This window comes from Spea bombifrons, chromosome 1 (genome assembly GCF_027358695.1).
Source record: "Spea bombifrons isolate aSpeBom1 chromosome 1, aSpeBom1.2.pri, whole genome shotgun sequence".
NCBI lineage: Eukaryota > Metazoa > Chordata > Amphibia > Anura > Pelobatidae > Spea > Spea bombifrons.
Window position 1 is genome coordinate 73,817,300 of NC_071087.1, and position 21,743 is coordinate 73,839,042.

Genomic DNA, 21,743 nt, shown 5'->3' on the forward strand with positions numbered 1-21,743 from the left:
TGATACACATTCAGGAGGGATCGCCTCCTACAGGGTACAGGCCAATAAACAGTCAGCACGGACAAAGGTGTACATTATCTAGAAAAGACAAGGAGATCTGTTCGTCATAGTACCGTATTCGACAAACCGTGGCTGTAGGCAAAACGTCATTGGAAACAACAACAGTACCTGGAGGAAAAGGACAGCCGAAGTAGGAGAGGGAGTCGTGGCCGGTGTACCGGTCAATCCCATGCCTCAGGTAAGTCAGGTACATAACATATTGTGTAAAAACAAACACAACATGAGTGGTAATCAAAAAGAAAATTAAAAACAAAAAGTAAATAGACTGAGAACAGAGATCTGAAGTGGAGGCAAGATGTCTCTTGCACCAGGGAGGTCGGGCGGTCAGCAAGGGAGGCAACAGAGGTGCGCCAGTGGAACCACTGGCCAGTTCGACCGAATGCTCCTGGCCCCCGTGAGAACCTCCAACTGGTAGATAAATTCGACACGTCGGAACCAGGCAGACAGAGGGAGGACTGGTGGACTTCCAGGATCTGGGAAGAGTGGAGAGGGCAGCATTAATTAAATGAAATTTGATAGAGCCTTTATAGGACCTGTATGGGATAGCGTTATGGTGCCAAAAGACGGATGCCGGGGTAGCCATGAAAGACTGGTCAGCTACCTCCCGGATAACTGCAGACACCGCGTCCCAGAATGGCTTGATCGCCGGGCACGACCGCCATATGTGGTAGAGGGAGCTAGGGAGGGTATTGGAGTGCCAGCAGGTAGGGGGAATCTGGGGTAAAAACCTGTGTAGGTCGAGGGGGACCTTGTACCAGTGGGTGACTATTTTAAAGAGCGTTTCCTGCACTCTGCAGGAGACGGTCCCCTTGTGCGCAACCATAAGCATCCCCTCCCAGTCCTCCAGGGAAAAAGAGAGTCCCAGGTCCCCCTCCCTTTCCAGCAAGACACCTCCAGCGTGCACAGCCCCCCTGAATGCCCTCAGTGTTGACGCAATCAGGGGATGGGGTGTGTGAACAACACACCTCTGCGGGTCAGAGATCCAGGGAAGGATACTGAGGGGGCAGGAAAGGGCCGCGGCCTCAACCTGAAGCCAAGGCCGGTTAGACCCAACAGACCACTCCATGACACGTCAGAGGTGGGCAGCCCGCCACTACAACTCCAGATTGGGGAGACCCATTCCTCCCGACGTCTTTGGCCTGGTCAGGTAAGAAAAGGAAAGCCTAGGGGGCTTGCCCTTCCAGATATACCGAAGAAAGGCACTGTGACACTTACGAAAGTAGGAACGGGGGAGAAAGACGGGCAACGTCTGAAATAGATAGAGAAATCGGGGTAAAACATTCATTTTAAGGACACTAACCCTGCCAAACCAGGACACATGGGGGAAGGCCCACTTAGTCAAGTCGGCATGGAGAGTAGCCAAAAGGGGGTCAAAGTTCAGGGCCTTAATCTTAGTCAAGTCCGAGGGGATAAGGACGCCCAGATATTTGATAAAGTCGTCTTTCCAGCGAAAGGGCATCGTGGAACGGATATGATGGGAAAGGTTCGTCGGGAGATGGAACCCCATCACCTCGGACTTGGACAAGTTGATCTTATAATTGGAGAGATAGTGGAAATGCTCAAGTAGGGACAACAAAGCTGGGAGAGAGTGGCACAGGTCCGAGAGCGTCACAAGGACATCATCAGCAAACAGCGAGATCGCATGGGAGCGACCCGCAATCTCAATGTTGGAACAGACAGCCGACGCAAGCGGCTCGACCGCCAGGAGGAACAAGAGGGGGGAGATAGGGCATCCCTGGCGCGTCCCATTGGAGAGGGTCACCCCACCGGACTGGAGACCATTAACCGTAACGGGGGCCATGGGGTACAACGTACGGATACAGGTCAGGAACCGCGTGCCCAGACCGATACCCTCCAGGACCTTAAATAAAAAGGACCAGGAAACCCGGTCGAATGCCTTTTCGGCATCCATGGAGGCAAGAATCATCGGGGTCCGGAAATGCTGGGCATGCGCAACAATGTCTATGACCCTGATCGTGTTGTACCTCGCCTCCCTCCCCGACACAAAGCCAACTTGGTCCGGGTGGATTAGGCCCGACAAGAGGGGGCGAAGGCGGTTAGCGAGTATTTTTGCAAACAGCTTGACATCTACATTGATTAGTAAGATCGGTCTATAGCTACTGCAGAGGTCCAGATTTTTGTCAGGCTTTGGGATGACCACAATACTGGCATCGAGCGGCTGGGGGTCAAAGGGCTCGCCCCTAGCTATAGCATTAAAGTGAGTGACTAAGCGGGGGCCTAGGAGAGGGAGAAATCTCTTATAATAAACGCGGATCCTTGACTGCGGATTCGACCTCTGACAACGTGATCGGGTCCTCAAGGAGCTTACTGTCTTCTGCGGACAAAACCTTCTGAAGGTGCGCAGCCAGGAAGTCAGCGGTGGCCCGCTGAACCTCCTAAGGGGAGCCTGGGCTAGGTGGGAGATTGTAGAGAGAGGAGTAATATTGCCGTAAACACTCAGCGATTTTATGGGAGTGGAAGTGCAGCTGCTTGTGGCCATCGCGAATCCTGGGCAAGTAGCTCTGAGCCCTTTTCGCCTTCAAGGCCTTAGCCAGCAATTTACCTGGCTTGTCTCCAAATTCGTAAAATTTATGGCGCGTCAGCAAAAAGTTACGCCTAATACGCGTGTCCACCAGGGACCCTAGTCTCGTCCGAAGGGCAGTGAGTTGTAGTTGCAGGGACGGAAGGAGCGTCAATTTATGTCTAGTTTCTAGCTGTGCGATTTGGTGAGGGACAAAATGGAGTCCAAACGTATACGCTTCGCTGCCGCCCCCATCCTGATCAGGTGGCCCCTCAGAACCGCCTTATGGGCCTCCCAAACAGTCGCCTCGGGTATGTCCTCTGCAAAGTAGGTAGAAATATGGGAGGACAGAGAGGAAACATTATGAGGGTCATCTAGCAGTCTCATTGAGCCTCCAACTCCATTGTGGCTTAGGGATCGAAAACAAAGAGAGAGACAGAGCGGAGCGTGGTCACTAATAGTTGACGGGCCTATCTCAGCAGAGCGCAGCAAGGAGAGAAGGAAGTGGGAGACAAAAAAGTTATCGATCCTGGAGTAGGGTGTCGAAAAATGGGTATAGTCCCTGTCGGTCGGGTGTAAGACCCTCCAAGCATCTATAAGTTGGTTCAATTTAAAATGTTTGAGGACTTTGCGAATCATGGAATACGGGATGTGAGATCTGCCAGAGGATGTGTCAGACAGAGGGTCAAAGACCATATCGAAGTCCCCACCCAGGATAGTAATCCCCTCCTGGAAATCCACCAGCTTGTTAAGTGTGGAGATGATAAATCTGCTCTGCGACCTGTTAGGGGCGTAAATATTCGCCAAGGTTATTTTCTGAGACCCTATGTATCCCTTCACAAATACACAGCGCCCTTCAGCATCAGACCACTCATCTAAGGGTTGAAACCGGGCTACCTTATGGATTAGGAGGGCTACTCCCTTCGTTTTAGAGGTGGGTGAGCTGGAAAAATAGGAATGAGCGAAATTACACTCCAGGAGCCGACGCTCAGCTCCTTGTCGAAAATGAGTCTCTTGAATAAAAGCGATATGGGTTTTAGAGGAGCGAAGGAAGGAGCAGAGTTTGGAACGCTGTTCTGGTTTATTCAAGCCCCTCATGTTAAGAGTAACAACGCGTAAGTGATCAGAAGACATAATGGTGCCTGGTGGATAATGGGAACGAGGAAAGAATCACAGCGAATCAATCAGTCCAAAAACAGAAAAAAAACAAATAAACCAATAAAACAAATAAGTGTGTAAAGTGTGGTGTGTGAGTCTTGATTAGACTGTAAATCAGTCCAATGCAGCGACACAGAGTGTCAGGAACATGTGAGCTGTGGGACTGCAGAGAGTCCCTAGATCACTGTCCTAAGAGGACAGGGGAGCTCGGGGGGGGGGTTAGGCTCGCGAAACAAGGTAAGGGGAGAGAGTGGAAAGGGGTGAAAGAGCAAAAAGAATAGGTGGGAAAGTAGGGAAAGAACAGGATAGCAACTAGGTTGCCGTCCGCCTAGGAAAGCAGAAGGCTTCCCACAATCCCGGAAGGATGGGGAGACAGGGCAAGGAGGTATTGTGTACCCAGAGGGGGTCTACGGGGGCAGAACCCCTGCAAGGGGGCTGAGGCTGGTGGCCTCGTCTGAGAGGGAGGTAAAGGCGCGGCCCTTCCTACAGTGGTCTCGGAGTACGTAAAAATCGTTATTACAGAATTATGGCCCCAGGTATGTGTAGAGTGTGTGCAATGTAGAGGCAGAGTCAGACAGGGGCCAGTCCCACGCCACAGTAGGTCAGGGATGGGAGCACAAAAACAGACTGCCCAGAGGAGGCATGTCAGTGAGCATGTAGGCCCAGGCACGGGACCTGGACCCAGGCTCATGTGATGTGCGTACATGGTTAGACCAACAGGGTATAAGACCTAGAAACCAGGGCCACCAGCGGTTGTTGGTATGTCCAATGTGTGCAAGGTGAAGCGTGTGTGAGTGGGGGCAAGGAGGTCAGTGTGGAAAACATAATAAAAAGAACGTGAGAGGCGCAAATCGCATAAAAAAAAACATATAAAAAAAAAAACAGAACATAATATCCGATCAGAGGTGTACATGTCCCGGACTATGCAGATGATGAAGAGCGGGCTTGGGCCCTTGGAAAGGCGGGTAAAGTCCAGCAGGTAAGTGACCATAACCAGGCCAGAAGCACTGACATCCACCTCGGAAGATTGAGGACGGTGAAGAAGGTTGAATCAGCCGGTGGTCGGTGCAGTAGAATGCGCACGTCGGAACCTCTTCCTTCGGTTGGTGTGCGGGATCCAGGAACCAGCCGGGTCGGAGAGAGGTTGCAGGGTCGGCGGAGCAGCCTCCCAATCAGGGACATCATTGGATGGTAAGTCCAGCTCCTCCAGGAAGAACTTCAATTCTCCAGGATGTCGCAGAGTGGAGGTGTCCCCGTTCCGTCTCGCGATGAGCAAAAATGGAAAACCCCACTGCTAGGGGATACCAGCATCACGAAGTGCTAAAGTGACGGGTCGCACTGCCCTACGCTTCTGGAGGGTAAGTGGAGACAAATCTTGGAAAACAGAGATCTTCTCCCCTTCAAATTCCATGGTTCCAGCCGAACGGCAAGCCTTGAGAATCGTCTCCTTGACCGTATACTCGTGCAGGCAGCAAACCATGTCTCTTGGTGGGGAAGACGGGGAGCCCCGTGGGCGAAGAGCACGGTGAGCGCAGTCGAAATGAATGGGAGAGTCGTCTGGTAGGTGAAGCAGCGAGTTGAATATGGTCTGCAAGGTTGAAGGGATTTTCTCCGGTGGTATCGATTCGGCCAAGCCACGCACCCGGAGGTTGTTTCTTCTGCCCCGATTATCGAGGTCTTCAAGTTGCCGCCTCAGCTGCTGTAATGAGTCTGTGTGTGTGTGCAGGGTGGAAGAGAGGTGATTAATCCTCTGTAGTCGAGTGGCCTTCCTCCAGCGTCACCACGCGGTCTCCTATCTGTTTCAGGTCATGCTTGATATCCACGAGGTCGGCCTCAACTCCATGGAGAGCATGTTCTAACGAGGAATCAATAATAGCCGCGAGGTCTGCCTTCGTCGGGAGCGACTTGAGGGCCTCCCTCCACGAAGAATCTGAGGAGGACAAGGAAGGTAAGCCCGGTTCTGGATCCGAGAGGCCCGTCTCCGAGCAATCGCTGGCTTGACTATTAGGCGAGGGTGCCATCATGGCCTCCGAATCCCGCGAATCTTGGTCGGGCGTGCCGTGAAAGTAGGACCGCACGGAAGGGTTCGATGGCTTATCTCGGGTCCCTAGCGATCTGGGGGTACCCCCTACACGATTAGTCTTCCCCATTGTCGGGATAGAGCAGAACGAAGCGTAAATAGAGGCAGACGGCGAGCAGAGCTAAAGACATAAGCGGCCATCTTCATCGAGCGCTGGCTCCGCCCCCTAGATATCATTATTAACATTAATATAACCTTATATATGGTAAACAACTTATGGATGTAAATACAACTAGGATGGACATGTCATACACTACACATATATATATATGTTAGAGACTATGGCAATGGCCGTATTTGTGGGCGGAGTCTGGGGTACTACTTAACCCCCTACAGCTCACCCTCAGGTGCGATGCATTGAGTCAGGGTCACGCATTTCCCCCTCCCACCCTCTCCTTATATTAATTCTCATTACTTGGGTATGCCCTCTTTTTGGCGTACCGTCCATCAAGATTATGCACACCTCAGATCTTGTAGATCTCCAAGTACGGACGTACGGACATCTACATGAGAGATCTACACATGGGATTCCTGTAAGGGGGCAAGATAAGTAAAGAAACAGGGAAAAGGGGAAGGGACGGTGGAACGTCGGACCACCGAGGAAACCCCCCGCTCCCGGGGAGGTAAAGGGAGGACGGCCACTGTGCACGAAAACCCACCGACGGCCAGACGCCACAAGACCCAAGGGACGCGTGGAGGAAGGGCCCGCAAGTTCCTGCGGAACACGCAGAAAAGCCGGTAAGGGCCAAAAGGGGAGAAAAAACGTAAGGCAAAAAAGGAGCAAAACCAACATAGTGTCAGAAAAGGGGGAAAGAAGGCTGAAAACGGGTGATAGAGAAGTGATAGGAAGGTCAAAGAACGGGAGAAGGGTATAGAGCGGTACCCACAGCATAAACCTTTAGAAAGCAGTAGGAGACAAGGGGCAAAATAAGCAAAAAATAGACAAGGTAAAAGTACAATGAAATGTTTTAATACAAAAACCCAACAGAACATGTGTAGAACATGTGTAGCACGCTAGTATGGAGGGTGCTCACCTGCAGGCTAGCAGCCAAGAATAGGAAGTTGGAGGTTCCGAAGAGTTATTTATAGACTCTATTCTGTTCCGATTGGTTCTTTGTTCTGTTTTTTCTTTGCTGTAGTAAAGTAAAGCAAATATGAAACCTTCTGTCTTGCCATAAAATTTACATTGGTAAAAAAGCACACACTATTTCCCTATAGCACGCCATAAAAGTAGAAGGTAGTTTCCAATAAATACAGATAAGACTAAATATCTACATCAATAGCGGTGTATTGTCACCCCGCATAAAGTAATTACATAGTCGGATGTCCGGGACCAAGTTATCAGCTCTGTATTGTGAACGGCTTAAAAACGGAACATTCAAACAAAAACCTTTACCGAAAAATAACATGACTAAATGAAGTGTGAACAAATTAGAGGAGGTGCAGGAGGCTGCCTAATGTGTGTTTCACCTTAACTGCTTTGTCAGGGGCTAAATGATACCCGAATCAGCAAGGGTTTATAAATGACCAGTTGGTCGACCCCATGAGCCAATCAAGTGCTGTTGTAAATGTGTAAATACAGAAGCGTGAGAATAATGCAAAAAAGGCTGCAGGTAAAAGTTGACTGATTTGAATAGATCAATCATTTCCAATAGGGGCACAAAAAACAGTCAAGTTAAACACGATAATCTGGGATTGGAAATATCATAAATCTAAGGTAGTGTCTCCAAAAAAATGTTAAAAAATTATAACCTTACATATACTTAACTGGTATGAGTAGATCATCCAATTTGGTTCATTTGATACAGGAGTACAACAGGAGATGCCCATCACATATACATATGATAAAAGTCCCAATGTAAAGGGATAAATAAAGTTAATACAGTGCAGACTGAAATGCGATGCATAAAAATACAGAAAATTATACCACGAGGATGGCATCAAAATGATTACTAAACACTATCCCACAATTAAATCATTTTACTGATGTGCATGTGTGGCTGCTGCTATGCTCTTCTGCTAAAGCTGTAAAATTCAAATAAAAAGATAATTAAAACCCTCATTCGAGGCATCAGGGAAGGGAGCCCTCATATGAAGGATCCGTTTTGATTCAAGATGCAACAAAGTACAGTTAAGATTTTCCTTTCTTGGAGAAAAATCTAGTTGGTCAATGCCAAAAAATGAAGACAATCGATACTGCTATTATGATATGCATTAACAGGGGTAGGAATGGGGATTTTGGTCTTTTTATGCACAAAATCATTATTATGTTTTGTCTATGTATTGTTTTCCGCATTGACAGGTGAAGTGAATAACGCTGACATGGCCACAGACCAGCCAGGGTGCCCATGCTGACCCCTGTCCACTGCTGAAATCGCCTACAATGGGCACATGAGCATAAGAACTGGACCACAAAGCAATGGATGAAGGTGGCCTGGTGATAAATCATGTTTTCTTTTACATCACATGGATGGCCGGGTTTGTGTGATTCGCTGCATCTATGGAGTCCCCACTTTGCTACTTACAGGACTTAAAGGATCTGCTGCTAACATCTAGCACACCTTAAGAAGTCTAGTCGAGTCCATGCCTTGACAGGTCAGGGCTGTTTTGGCGGCAAAAGGAGGACCTGCACAATATTAGGCAGGTGGTCATAATGTTATGGCTGATCAGTGAATTTTAGTATAGAGTGGCTCTGTTGATATCTTTCATGAATTTACTATGGTTTTGAATGATAACAACATCGGTCTTTAACTTACTAAAGCTATGCAACAGAACAATTTAGTTTTTTGGACCTGTGTATTTTCATTTAAAAAAAAGATTTACATCGTGAATCTACTGCCACCAATAGCCTCCTTACATGGGAAAGCTATCACCTGATCCAATTGAAACATAGAATCCCGTTTGGATAATATCTTAGAGCAAGACACAACTGCTCCTCTCTGGAATTATTCCAAAGGAAAACTGATGTCTTTAGACATGTTTAAGTTTAGGGCTTACTTTTCAACATGTCCCAAATAGGACAGCCGCATAAGTGCTGTGTGTTTTTTTTTTCTAATTTCTTTTAAAGAAAGATTGACTGTGTGACGAGAACTGTACTAAGCAAAGCTTTAAGGTAGCTGTAGTACTAGGAAGAAAGAAATTAATTTAGCAAATGTTTGTAGACTTAGCAGAAGTAGTACAACTATATCTGTTCTGCTTCTGTATCTGATTAAAAGTTAAGTTAATATAATAATTAATTGTAATCTATTAATATTATATAAATTAATAATATTAATTAATAATATAATATTTTGATAACCTCACTTTAGTGGGCTTGAGAGTGTCTGTCCTTGCCTAGAGGTAAACTTAGAATAGGAAGGAAATATAGCTTTAGCATAGTAGTAGGCTCTTAGGCCCGTGTAAATTTAAAATATAAAATACTGCTAGTAGTTTTACTTGTCAGTGTATTATAGTTAAACTTGAGTTAATAACACCATTTAGTGGCTTTAGTTAACCAATTTTTAAATAACTTGAGCACGTTGGCAGACTGCACACAACAGCACAGTGCAGTTGTGCATAGTTTTTCATCAGTAGCACTGAAGATAAACTTCCTCTAATTTTTTTGGGTTACCATTTTTTTTAATTATATTTTTCTTTATTAAGCTATTTTCCCTGGTCCCCTACTTTTAAACACAACACACACAACATAACATTTGAAATATATCCTCCTTTTGGGACTAAGGAAAAGAGGGAGGGACAGGCTCCATCTACCACCACCACCAGCAGCAGTTCTTCTACGATGCAGCCTTTGCATCAGCCTAGTCGGACAAGTAGGCCAAGCTCTTGGTTATTATTTGGGGAATCATCCAGTAAAAGAAAGGCACCAAAAGCAGGCAGTAGTGCTGCTAATCCCACCAGCTCTATGTTTTTTTTACCGAAAGGCAAAAGTACCTTCAAAGTTAAAGGGTAGCACAACTAGTACTACTACTAGCCCAGTGAGTAAAAAGAAGTGCCTATTGCCCCCAGCAGCATCTTCCTCATCCACGAGCAGCATGCAAGGTACCAAGCAGAACAAGTTTAGCAGTAACTTGCTGCTGCTGTTCCCACTGGTATCACCACACCATTTCCTCTTAGCACCACCTCTAGCAATCCACCAAGTCTTTACAATATTTTTGTAAAGACAGTTAGTGAGACGGCTACACGTAGTGGAACCTCATCTAGCAAGGTACTAGAGGGGTGTGAGACTGAGAGGCCAAGTGCAGAGTTAGGCTCTGTTCTTCCTGCTAGTACTACTACTACTACTACTACTAGTTTGACTAGTAGTAGTCAAACTAGTCAAGATATCAGTCTTAGCTCCAGCCTATAGGAATTCCATTTGATTTGGCTAATGAAGAACTTTACTATGAGCCAAAGGAAGTGGAGGAGAGAATAGAGGAGATGAGTGGTCAGGAATTAGATTCCTCAGGGAGCAGTCTATGAATGACTAGTGCACAATTTTCCCCTGAGCCTCCACCTTCTCCGCTATTATTATCATCATCACCACCACCAACAGCAAAACCTACCAAATCTGGTAGAATTAAAGAAATTAGCAGTCCAGGTAGCATTTCTATGGCCAGTACTCCTGTTTGCACCAGTGCTGTAACTGTGCCAATAAGAAGAACAACCACTGTTAGTAGCAGTGTAGAGAGCCTAGAGACAGAGAGTGAGATTAATGTGCCATTTCCCAGTGTTCGCAGAACTAGTCCTGCTGCTGCTCATCCACCCAGAGCAGTAGAAGCAGCACCCAAAAATGCACAGTCTAAGGCTCTCTGCGTCTCAATTTGGGAGCACTATAAAAGTGTAGAAGAAGGGCGCTATAGAAGGTGCAAACATTGTGGGAAGCTAATAAGCAGAGGGAAAGTGTCCGGACATTTCACCAGTGCTGCCATGAAGCATCACCTCAGTACTCAACACAACGCTGTGTTATTGGGGAAAGATGCAGAAAAACGTAGGGCAGGCAGCCTGGTGGTGATGGTACTACTACAACAACTAGTACCATCTCCGGAGAGAGTGGAAAAACCCCAACAGCTGCTTCTGAGCCAATAGCAGCCACAGCTAGTGCTGGCAGCCAAATACCAAGGCAGGTTGGAGCATGTCCAGCCCACCCCTGGAAGAATTTGGGGCATTCCACTCCAGGAGGTCAGTGTCCAAACAGCAGGCCAATAAAATAACCCGACTTATTGGGCAGTTCATTGCTGTTGGAGGGGCATCCTTCCCCGTGATTGAAGGGGAGCCTTTCAAACAATTGATGACGGCTGTGGCTCCACAATACACAGTTCCCTCACATTGCACTCTCAGTAGGAATATTGTCCCCTCACTGTATCAGTCCTGTGTTTCAGCAGTGAAAGAGGAGATTTCCAAGGCTGATGGTCAGTGTGTAAATTTCACAACAGACTTTTGGAGTGCACCTAGCGGGCAGTATGCCTTTCTTGCCTTGACAGCACACTGGTGGCAGCCCGGTGTGTCTAAGGAAGCTGCTGCTGCTGCAGGCTACGATCATTCCTTCTCCATGCAGAAGTGATGGATGAAAAGCACACTTCCTAAAATATTCTGCATGCAATAAGGAAAATGTTTTACCTTTGGGTGGGAGCAGAGGCGGGCACCAATGTTGAAGTTGGGTTTGTGGTAACTGACCGAGGTGCAAACATGGTGAAAGCACTGCGAGATGGTCATATTGTTGGTGTGCGCTGTACAGCCCACATCATCCATCTTATAGTCAAGTCAGCAATGTCAGAAGGAAGTAGTGTAGCAGCAGTAGTTCTGTCACGCTGCCAAAAGATTGCTGGGCACTTTATTATTATCTTTTATTTAAATAGCGCACAGGGACGGCCTCAGGTGTTTAGGCGCCCTGTGCGGACTACTTCTCTGGCGCCCCCTCGACAAAAAAGAAAGGGAAAAAATCTTGTAACAAACAATTTATGTGCAAGTGAAAACAAGTGCAATAATATATAACTGGAAACACTGGTAACAATAATGTACCTTAAATACATTAAATATAGGAAAAAAATCTTAATAACAAATTTTTTTCCTTTTAAATATTGAAAAAATTGGACCCTAGGCAATTATTTCCTTTGCACTCCCTCCACGTAACCTAGCATGTAATCACTCCCTCCGCTCCCACACCAAAGCAAAAAAAAAATTGCCGCACTAACTGGGGATTAGGAGAAGACTGTTAATACGGGACCTGGACAACACCGATAATGCACCCACTATGCAGAGACGTATTCACAGCATGGAGAGTTCAGGCAATTAGTCCAAGGCAAACGAACAATACAGGGCCAGAGGCAGATTAACGTAGTCAGGAGGTTCCAAGGTCGGGGCAGGCAGCACGGGATTGAGGTCAGGAAACAAAGCCAAGGTCCGGTACACGCTGAAGGCAAACGGATAACAGAGTTCTGAAACACAAGCACCCAGAGCAACATACAGAGACTCTTTGAACGGTGACTGCAATAATGGGACAGAAGGTTTAAATAAGCATAAGGGCGGGAAGACACAAACAATCAACCAATAGGGACTATCTGACGTCATCGCGTCCAGCGCACACGAGTAGCTGCCGACCTGTCGCAGCGGCTCGCTCATTGTCAGTAGCGCGTCGTGCCACGGCGGATTGCATGTCGTCATGCGTCAGCTGTGAGCGTGCCGCGTCGACGCGCACATCTGTGTACGTGCCTCGCGCACGGTACACCAAGAGGACCTGCACGCGACACATCCTCTCTGTGTCTGTGCCGCGCGCACAGTACACCAGGAGGACCTGCATGCGTCACCGCGCGAGCTCCGCCCACCAGTGGCAGATCGGCGAGGGACCACGGCGGACATGGTAGGTACAACAAAGACTGTGAGAGTCTGTGCAGTCTTCCCTTCTTCTGACTCTACCGTGACTTTGAAAGGTCCTCTCCCCGTGATCATCCCCAGAGTCTCTTTGTCCCCTCAACTATGCCACACCTCTCTTTTCCTTGCTCCTTGTAGTTTAGGTATAGATCAAATAAACAACACATGTAAACAACACTTGCGTGTATAGCATTGCAGGTATAGTCCAACAGAATAACACAGAAACCCAGCTTTGCAGGTATAGACCAATTGGGGATCACATGTAAACTCAGCACTGAAGGTATAGATCAAATAAACAGCACTGCAGGTATAGATCAACTAAATAAGATATACAAACCCAGGTATACATAAATAATGTATGGAAACATAGCATATCAGATATAGATCAACATAATAACACATAAATCCGGCTTTGCAGGTATAGATCAACTGGAAATCACATCAACTCAGCATTAAAGGTACAGATAAAAAAAAACTAAATTACAGGCATAGATCACAGGTTGCACACCCCAAAGCAAGCCCTGGTGTCCTGAGCCATCTTTGTCCCCAAACAGCCCAGCATGAACCATTTTTGTCCCCAAACAGCCCAGCGTAAGACATGTTTGTCCCCAAACATCCCAACATAAGACATATTTGTCCTCGAACAGCCTACCCTGTGTCATCTTTGTCCCATAAACACCTTGCCTGTGCCATCTTTGTTCCATAAACACCTTGTGTAACGGGTTCACCAAAAGAGCTGTAGTAACTCCCAGAGATCACCCAGTATCCTCTTGTCGTCTCCAAAATCACTTCCAGCACCAACCAGCATGCACACCTTGGAACCCTGCTATGTGTCAGCAGTTCAGCTGGGGGATCTGGCTGGGACATCCAGGGGAGGTCTCGGTCAGTTTCTGGGCCATATTGTGGGGAATAGGGCAAAGTGTCTGGGGTGAGGGAAGGGTGTGGGCAGAGGCCAGTTGCGCTCTGCTCGGATGTTTGTGCTTCTGGTGGGGGCACAATACTCACAGGATCAACTGGGGCACACTGCTAAGCACGGTCAAAGAGTTCTCGGTAGGCCTGCTCCAGGATCCATTCTTGGTAAACCAAATAATCGAAATCAGCCCACAAGTCGGGCAGGTAAAAGGGCACATCTGCGAGAATCCCTTCCCTGAACTCCCGGATCTCCTTGGACCGATATTTCGATGGGCTTCCAAATTCTCTGTCCTCCTGTAGGCTTTCTATTTTCAATCCCGGGCCGCCAAAGTCATCGCCCTCTGGCATGTAGTCATCCTTCAGCTCTGGACACCACCGCACGGCCTGCCAATACAGGGCCCAGTATCCACAATCCACAGTCATTTCTAGTGGAAGCAACTTCTCCACCTCAGCCACCAAGTCCTCTTGGGGCTGCTCTCCCAGGTACTGCATTCGCCAATATAGTTGTAGCACGTACCATTCCTTGGAGGATGGGAGGACTATTCCCCGGACACCCTGGTCCACTCTGAGAGCCTCCATCCAGGCATTTATGTAACTTGAGACTCTGCTACGCACCAACACGTCCTGTAGTGCTCGAACCATCTTTGGCTTGCTGCTGGTATGCCCGCTGGTACTCTGCTGGGACGTTTGCAAGGAGGTTCCCGCCGCTGCCGCCAATGTAACGGGTTCACCAAGAGAGCTGTAGTAACTCCCAGAGATCACCCAGTATCCTCCTGTTGTCCCCAAAATCACTTCCAGCACCAACCAGCATACACACCTTGGAACCCTGCTATGTGTACCCAATAAGTAGACACAACTATCTTGAATTGAGTACAGCAGGAATGAACAGTTCATTGATGTAAAACATAGACTCATATAGCCACAGAACTTCATTAACATAAATTAACATTGATAAACAGGTACATGTAGACAACCCAACCTTTAATCCCCTTTAGCTACTGAATCTCCCCCTAGTAGCAATCCTGTTATGGGATTAGTTTACACAATAGAGTTCATGCCTGTTTGGCAGCCAGGCTGGAGCCATCTCTGAGTACCTTGGGGCCCTGTATGACAGGTCATTCTGTCACACCTTGCCTGGGCCATCTTGGTCCCCAAAGCTCAGTGGCATCGGCGGGGGGGGAGCAGAGGAGGTCATGGCCCCCCCACATCATGCTGTGCCCCCCCAATTGAAACACCGTTTTTTTTTTTTGGGGCAGCCGGAGGTTGTTCAGGAATAATTTTTCAGCAACCGATCGGCGCCTCTCTGCGAGGCCTCTGTCTCGGTCACTTTGCCAGCATTTCACGCTGAGCGCAGGAATATGACGTTATATTCCCGGGGCTCAGCAGTGAAGCAGGCACACCGCGGCCGAGCAGGGAGACATATGACCGCAGGACCTCCACAAGGTAAGTAAACTTCAAAGGGGAGGAGGGTAGATAGTGAGGAGGGGGTAGATAAGCAGAAGGGAGTAGATAGGGAGAAGGAAGAGAAGGGGTAAATAGTTTAGAAGGGAGTGAGAATCGGGTAGATAGGGCAGAAGGGAGTGAGAAGGCGGTAGATAGGGCAGAAGGGAGTGAGAAGGGAGTAGATAGGGCAGAAGGGAGTGAGAAGGGAGTAGATAGGGCAGTAGGGAGTGAGATGGGGGTAGATAGGGCAGTAGGGAGTGAGAAGGGGGTAGATAGGGTAGAAGGGAGTGAGGAGAGGGTAGATAGGGCTGAAGGGAGGAAGAAGGGGTAGATAGGACCGAAGGGAGGGAGAAGGGGGGTAGATAGTGAGAAATGAGGGTAGCAAGAATATTGAATAAAGAGTCAGAATGAGAGAGAGTGAATGGGTTAATGTGTGGATGCATTGTGTGAATGAGTGAGAGAAGTAATGAATTTGTGAGAATGCATTAATGAATATGTGTAAATAATTTGTGTGAAAGAATAAATTATTGTGTGAATGAAAGTGAATTAGTGAGTGTAAACTTGTTTGTGTGAATCATAGGTGTATAATTGATTTGTCAAAAAGGCAAAGATAGTGTAAGCAGGGTGTTTAAGCATTGCGGACCTAGATGGCACAGGCAGGGTGTTTATGGGACAAAGAAGGCACAGGTAGTGTGTTTATGGGACAAAGATGGCATACACTTGGCTGTTTGGGGACAATGTTGGCTCATGCTGGGCTGTTTGGGGACAGAAATGTCATGTGTGTAATTTGGGTGCTGGTCAGGTTCTATGTGGGCAGTGTGGACCCAGGGCTGACTTTGGGGTGTGCAACCTGTGATCTGTGCCTGTAATTTAGGGCGTTTTATCTATACCTTTAACGCTGAGTTTTTATGTGAGTTCCAATTGATCTATAACTGCAAAGCTAGGATTTTGTGTTCTGTTGATCTATATATGCTATGCTATGTTTCCATACATTATTTATGTTTACCTGCAAATACAGGATTTGTATGTCTTATTAGGTTGTCTTATTAGGTTGATCAATACCTGGAATGCTGTTGCCATGTGTTGTTTATTTGATCTATACCTTCAGTGCTGAATTTACATGTAATTTCCAGTTGATCTATACCTGCAATGCTGGGTTTGTGTGTTCTGTTGATTTATACCTGCAATGCTATGTTTCCATACATTATTTATGTATAGTACAGGGTTTTTATGTCTTATTCAGTTGCATGTGCTGTTTCTATGTGTTGTTTGTTTGATCTATACCTGAACTACAGGGAGTAGGTAAAATAGAGGTGTGGTTTAGTGAATGGGGGAACAAAGGGACTCTGGTGATGATTACAGAGAAGAGGACCTCTCACTGTCACGGTGCAGTCAGAACGAGGGAAGACTGCACTGACTCTCACAGTCTTCACCTGATCTGCAGTCAGTGTGGCAAATATTTATTTTTTGGTGTGGTAGCGGAGGGAGATTGCATGATAGGGAGTGTGGAGCAGGGCCCAAGGAAATGCTTGGGTAGGGTCCAATGTTTTCACTATACAAAAGATATTGGCAACAGGGTCTAATATTTATATATATCGGCTGCAGGGGCAAATATTTATATATATATTATCAGCATGGTGTCACATTAATACATATTGTCAGCAGGGTCTAATATTTATATATATCGGCAGCAGGGTCTAATATTAAAAAATGAAAACTAACTGCAAATTCAGCTGTTATTTTATTATATATTATGTAGTTAAAAATGGATGTCTAACATATGGGGGGACAGGGACCAAAGTAGGGGGGGCAATTATAAAATGCTACATATACAATATATATACTTTGGTCCCTGTCCCCCCATGTGCCCCTCCCTAAATATGAAAGCTGGAGACGCCATTGCCAAAGCTCAAACACCCTGCTTGTGCCATCTTTCCCTTTCCCCAAATCACTTATGAATCTATGATACACACAACACACTTATACAGTCACTCACTCTGTCATTTACACAATTCCTTCACACAATTACCGTATTTGCTCGATTATAAGACAACCCTGATTATAAGACGACCCCCCAAAATCTGAATATTGATTTAGGAAAAAAAGAAAAAGCCTGAATATAAGATGACCCTATAGGAAAAAAGTTTTACCAGTAAATGTTAATTCATGTAAACTATTACATTTTTTAATAAAAGCTATGATTGAGAAAAATATTTTTTTGTTTTTATTTCCTTGTATTTTCCAACCTGCCCCCCAGTTACGCACATCTGCCCCCAGGCTTGCCTCTCCAATATGGCACTGTGGCCCATGATATGCCTTTTAACCCCCTATGTGCCACTCTGCCTCCAGAAATGCCTTATACCCCTATATGCCACTCTGGCATTTAGGGGGTTAAAAAGCATATTATGGGGCAGAGTGGCATATAGAGAGGTATAAGGCATTTCAGGAGGAAATTGGAAGCCCCGGTAAGTGTGTGTGTGTGGGGGAGTGTTAAATGGGGGCATAGGGCATTTCTGGAGGCAGAGTGCTCTATGAAATGCCTTTTAACCCCCTGAACGCCACTCTGCCTCCAGAAATGCCCTATGCCCCCATTTAACACTCCCCCACACACACACACACACTTACCGGTGCTTCCAATTTCCTGCTGTATCCCGGGGCAGCAGTCTTCCTTCTGTCTCCCGCTGCAGCCGGAAGGAGGTGTGGCTAGCAGCGGAGGTTGTCTGCGTCCACCACGCAGACCTTCCCCAGCTGTCAGAGATCAGAGTTCCCCACACCAGTGTGGCACCGGCACAGGCACTGGTGCGGGGAACTCTGATCTGACAGCCGGGGAAGGTCTGCGCGATGGACGCAGACAACCCTTGCTGCTAGCCACACCTCCTTCCGGCTGCAGCGTAAGTTGTCTACGCGGATCGCGTGGACGTCAACCCGCTGCCCCAGTATACAGCAGGAAATTGGAAGCACCGGTAAGTGTGTGTGGGGTGTGGGGGGGAGACAGAAGGATCCAGGTCCCCTGCAGTGGTGCGGGGGATCTGGATCTTAGTCTCATAGTCAGACCTCTATTTGAGGTCTGATTATAAGACGACCCCGATTAGAAGACGAGGGGTATTTTTCAGAGCATTTGCTTTGAAAAAAACCTTGTCTTATAATCGAGCAAATACGGTTTTCATTCTCACTCATTCACACAAATCATTTACACATATTCATTAATACATTCTCACAAGTCATTCTCACCATTCATCCACACATTAATTCATTCATTCTCTAATTCAGTAACACAATTCATCCACATATTACCGTATTTCCCCATGTATAAGACGCACCTTTTTAGAAAAATTTGGGGTCTAATAACTGGGTGCGTCTTAATCAGTGGTTGTAGATTGTAGATTGTAGATTGCAGTCACTATGGTACTTCCCAGTACCTCCCTGCAGTCACACTGCTGATTGGCCCTGCCCCTTTCTGACTCACTGCCGATTGGCCCGCCCCTTTCCTTATAGCATCCACACTGCTCAGACAGCAACTCATCTAACAGTAAGTATAAAATTAATATTTGGGCTGCTGAAAGTTAGGGGAGGTGCGGGTTAATTTAAGGGCAGTTATTGTTAATGGGGTGTTTATGGTTAATTTAGGGGCAGTTATGGTTGATGGGGTCTTTAGGGTTAATGGGGTCTTTAGGGTTAGTTTAGGGGCAGTTATGGTTAATGGGGCCTTTAGGGTTAATTTAGGGGCAGTTGTGGTTGATGGGGTCTTTAGGGTTAATTTAGGGGCAGTTATGGTTGATGGGGCAGTTAATGGATGGGAGTGATGAGGATGAGTAAAAATTTCGGGCCCCAAAATTAAGGTGTGTCTTATACATGGGAGCATCTTATACATGGGGAAATACGGTAATTCATTAATTCTCTCTCATTCACACAATTTATCCACACATTAATTTATACTCTCACTCATTCACACTATTGATCCATACCCCAATTAATTAGTTCTCTCACTCATTCACACAATTCATCCACACAATTTATTCATTCTCTTACCCATTCACACAATTCATCCACACATTACTTCATTTATTCTTACTCATTCTCTCCTCCCTTTCTCACAATCTCCTCCTCCTTCTCACTATCTACCCACTTTCCCCCTACTCACTGTCTATCCCCTCTCACTATCTACTTCCTCTCCCCCTATCTACCCTCTCTCTTTTCCCTACTCACTATCTACCCTTCTTATTATCTATCCCCCCTTTGCAGTTCACTTACCCTGGTGAAGTCCTGTGGTGGGAGCGCGAGGCCTCAGTCTCGCTGTCCTGACCAAGGCCTGGAGCCCACACCACTGCAGTCAGGGCAGCGATAGGGAGCAGAGGAGACTAAAGGGGCCGAGCTGTTGCTAAAAACTTTTTCATTTGCGACCATTTGGCACCCCTTTCTCTCCTCCTCTCTCTGCAGCCTCGTCCCTGGCCTTGGTGATGGGACGGACGCACGCCCCTGCTTCCATGGCCCCCTGTTTGTCCTCACAGCTCGCACACCCCTAAGGCCGGCCCTGATAGTGCCAACAACTTACGCAGTGCTTAATACAATATATATATTCAAGGGGTACGATAAGACGAGAATTGACAGACTAGGACAAGCGGATACATTAGGTGGAGAGAGCCCTGTTCGCAAGCTTACAATCTTGAGGGAATGGGGTGACAAACATAAGGCACAGAGAAAGGGGGAGAGGTAGCGTGGTGGTTGTATCAATGCAGCATTTAGAACAGACTGTAGAGTCAAGTCAGTGGAATGCCAACCAGAAGAGTGTTGCAGTAGTAAAGATGGGAAATGATAAGTTAATGAACCAGAGTTTTTGTGGAATGGGCGAATAGCGAGAGCTGTTTTTTAGGTGCAAGAGGCAGGATCTGGCGAGGGACTGAATGTGAGGGATGAAGGAAAGGTTAGAGTCTAGGATGACCCCAAGGTATCGTGCCTGGTTAGTAGGAGAGATAGTCGTGTTGTTATTGGTGATAGAGAATTCAGGTAGTGGAGTGGAGATGCAAGATAATGAGTTCAGTTTTAGAAAGATTAAGTTTCAGGTAGCGTTGTGACATCCATGAAGAAATAGCAGACAAGCAATTGGTAATATGGGACATGAGAGAGAGATCAGGAGAAGACAGGTAGATTTGGGTCTCATCAGCATATAGATGATATTGGAGACCAAATGAGTTGATTAGTTTGCCAAGAGATGAAATATAAAGATAGAACAGCAGAGGGCCAAGGACTGATCCTTTGGGGACACCAACTGAAAGTGGAAGGGGTGATGATGTTTTTTGGATTTTCTGAAGTAGCATTCAGCCGCGTGGCAGCACTTCTGAAGAAACAGTGTGGTTTTGGTATGCTACGGTTGCCGTGTCAATGGTTGGGGGTAACATTTAGAAATTGGAGCTATGCTGTCGAGGGCTGAGGCAAGTGTATTGTTATAAACAGAGGCTACTGCGTCTGGGCAGGAAAGGGTTAAAATGGAAGGTAAGAGAGGTTCTAGTGAGGCTGACATTTGGGTAATGCTATTATCTGGTAATGGCCTACAACTATGAGGTGAGCGCTGTAAATTTGCTTTTTAAGGGGTTAGCACTGGAGAAAAGGTTAGAAGGTGGTGGTCAGACAGAGGGAAGGGAGAGATGGAGAAATCTGAAAGTGTGTGTAGGGGAATTGGTCCATTGAGAAAGACCAGAAGAGGATGTCACGGAGAGGAGTTTGGAGAGTTGTTAGATATATCTAAAGGAATGTTAAAGTCACCCATAATAAGACAGGGGATATTAGGAGAGAGGAAGAAAGGGAACCAGGCAGAAAAGTGGTCAAAGAACTGGAGGGTGATATATTACTGTAATTTGAAGAGAGAGTGGAGAGAAAAGACGGGTTGTGTGAACCTCAAAGGAACAGAATGAGAGGGAGGGCTTGGTATATGCTGGAAGGTGCAGTGAGGTGAGAGAAGGATGCCTACAACACCACCCTTTTTGCCATTAGGGCTAGGAGTGTGGCTGAAGTGTAATCCTCCGAAGGATAGTACAGCAGAGGCGGTAGTATCATGGGAGGGGATCCAGGTTTCAGTAAGTGCTAGGAGGTTAAAAGCATGGGAGAGAAAAAGGTCATGTATACAAGCTAATTTGTTGCATACTGAGCGGGCATTCCATAGGGCAATTTTAAAGATGGGAGGGAGTTTGTGGTTGGAGATGATAGGGATAAGTTTTTTAGGTTGCGCATGTTGGTTGAGTTTAATAGTCGACAGTGATAGGAATAGGGAAGAATATGTGGGAGAGCAAACACAGGCAAGTTTCACATATAAAGGTTTAGCGTTGAGGTACTGGGGTAGCTGTGAAGGTTGAGAGATGGAGAGGGAAGAGATTTTGGATGGTTCAATGAGGAGTAATGGGTAATGGGATGCCACTGAAAATGTATGCTCAAACACTGCCAGCCTGGGCCAGGTAATCCCAGTGCTCTCCCATCTAGACAGCAAGATGGATGTTTTCCTTGAAAACCGTAAGACTGTTCAAGGTGGCACTCTACATCCTGATGTAGCAGCCATAGCCAGGAAGCTAAAGGATCTGCTAAAAGTACGCATTCGCAAACAAATGGAAGAAAGTCCCAAAAAGATGCTAGCATGCCTTTGAGATCCAAGGATTAAGGGAAAGCTGGCAATCAAATTGAATGTTCTCAGTAGCTACCTGGAGCAATTGATTCAAAAGATGCGTGACTAGTAGC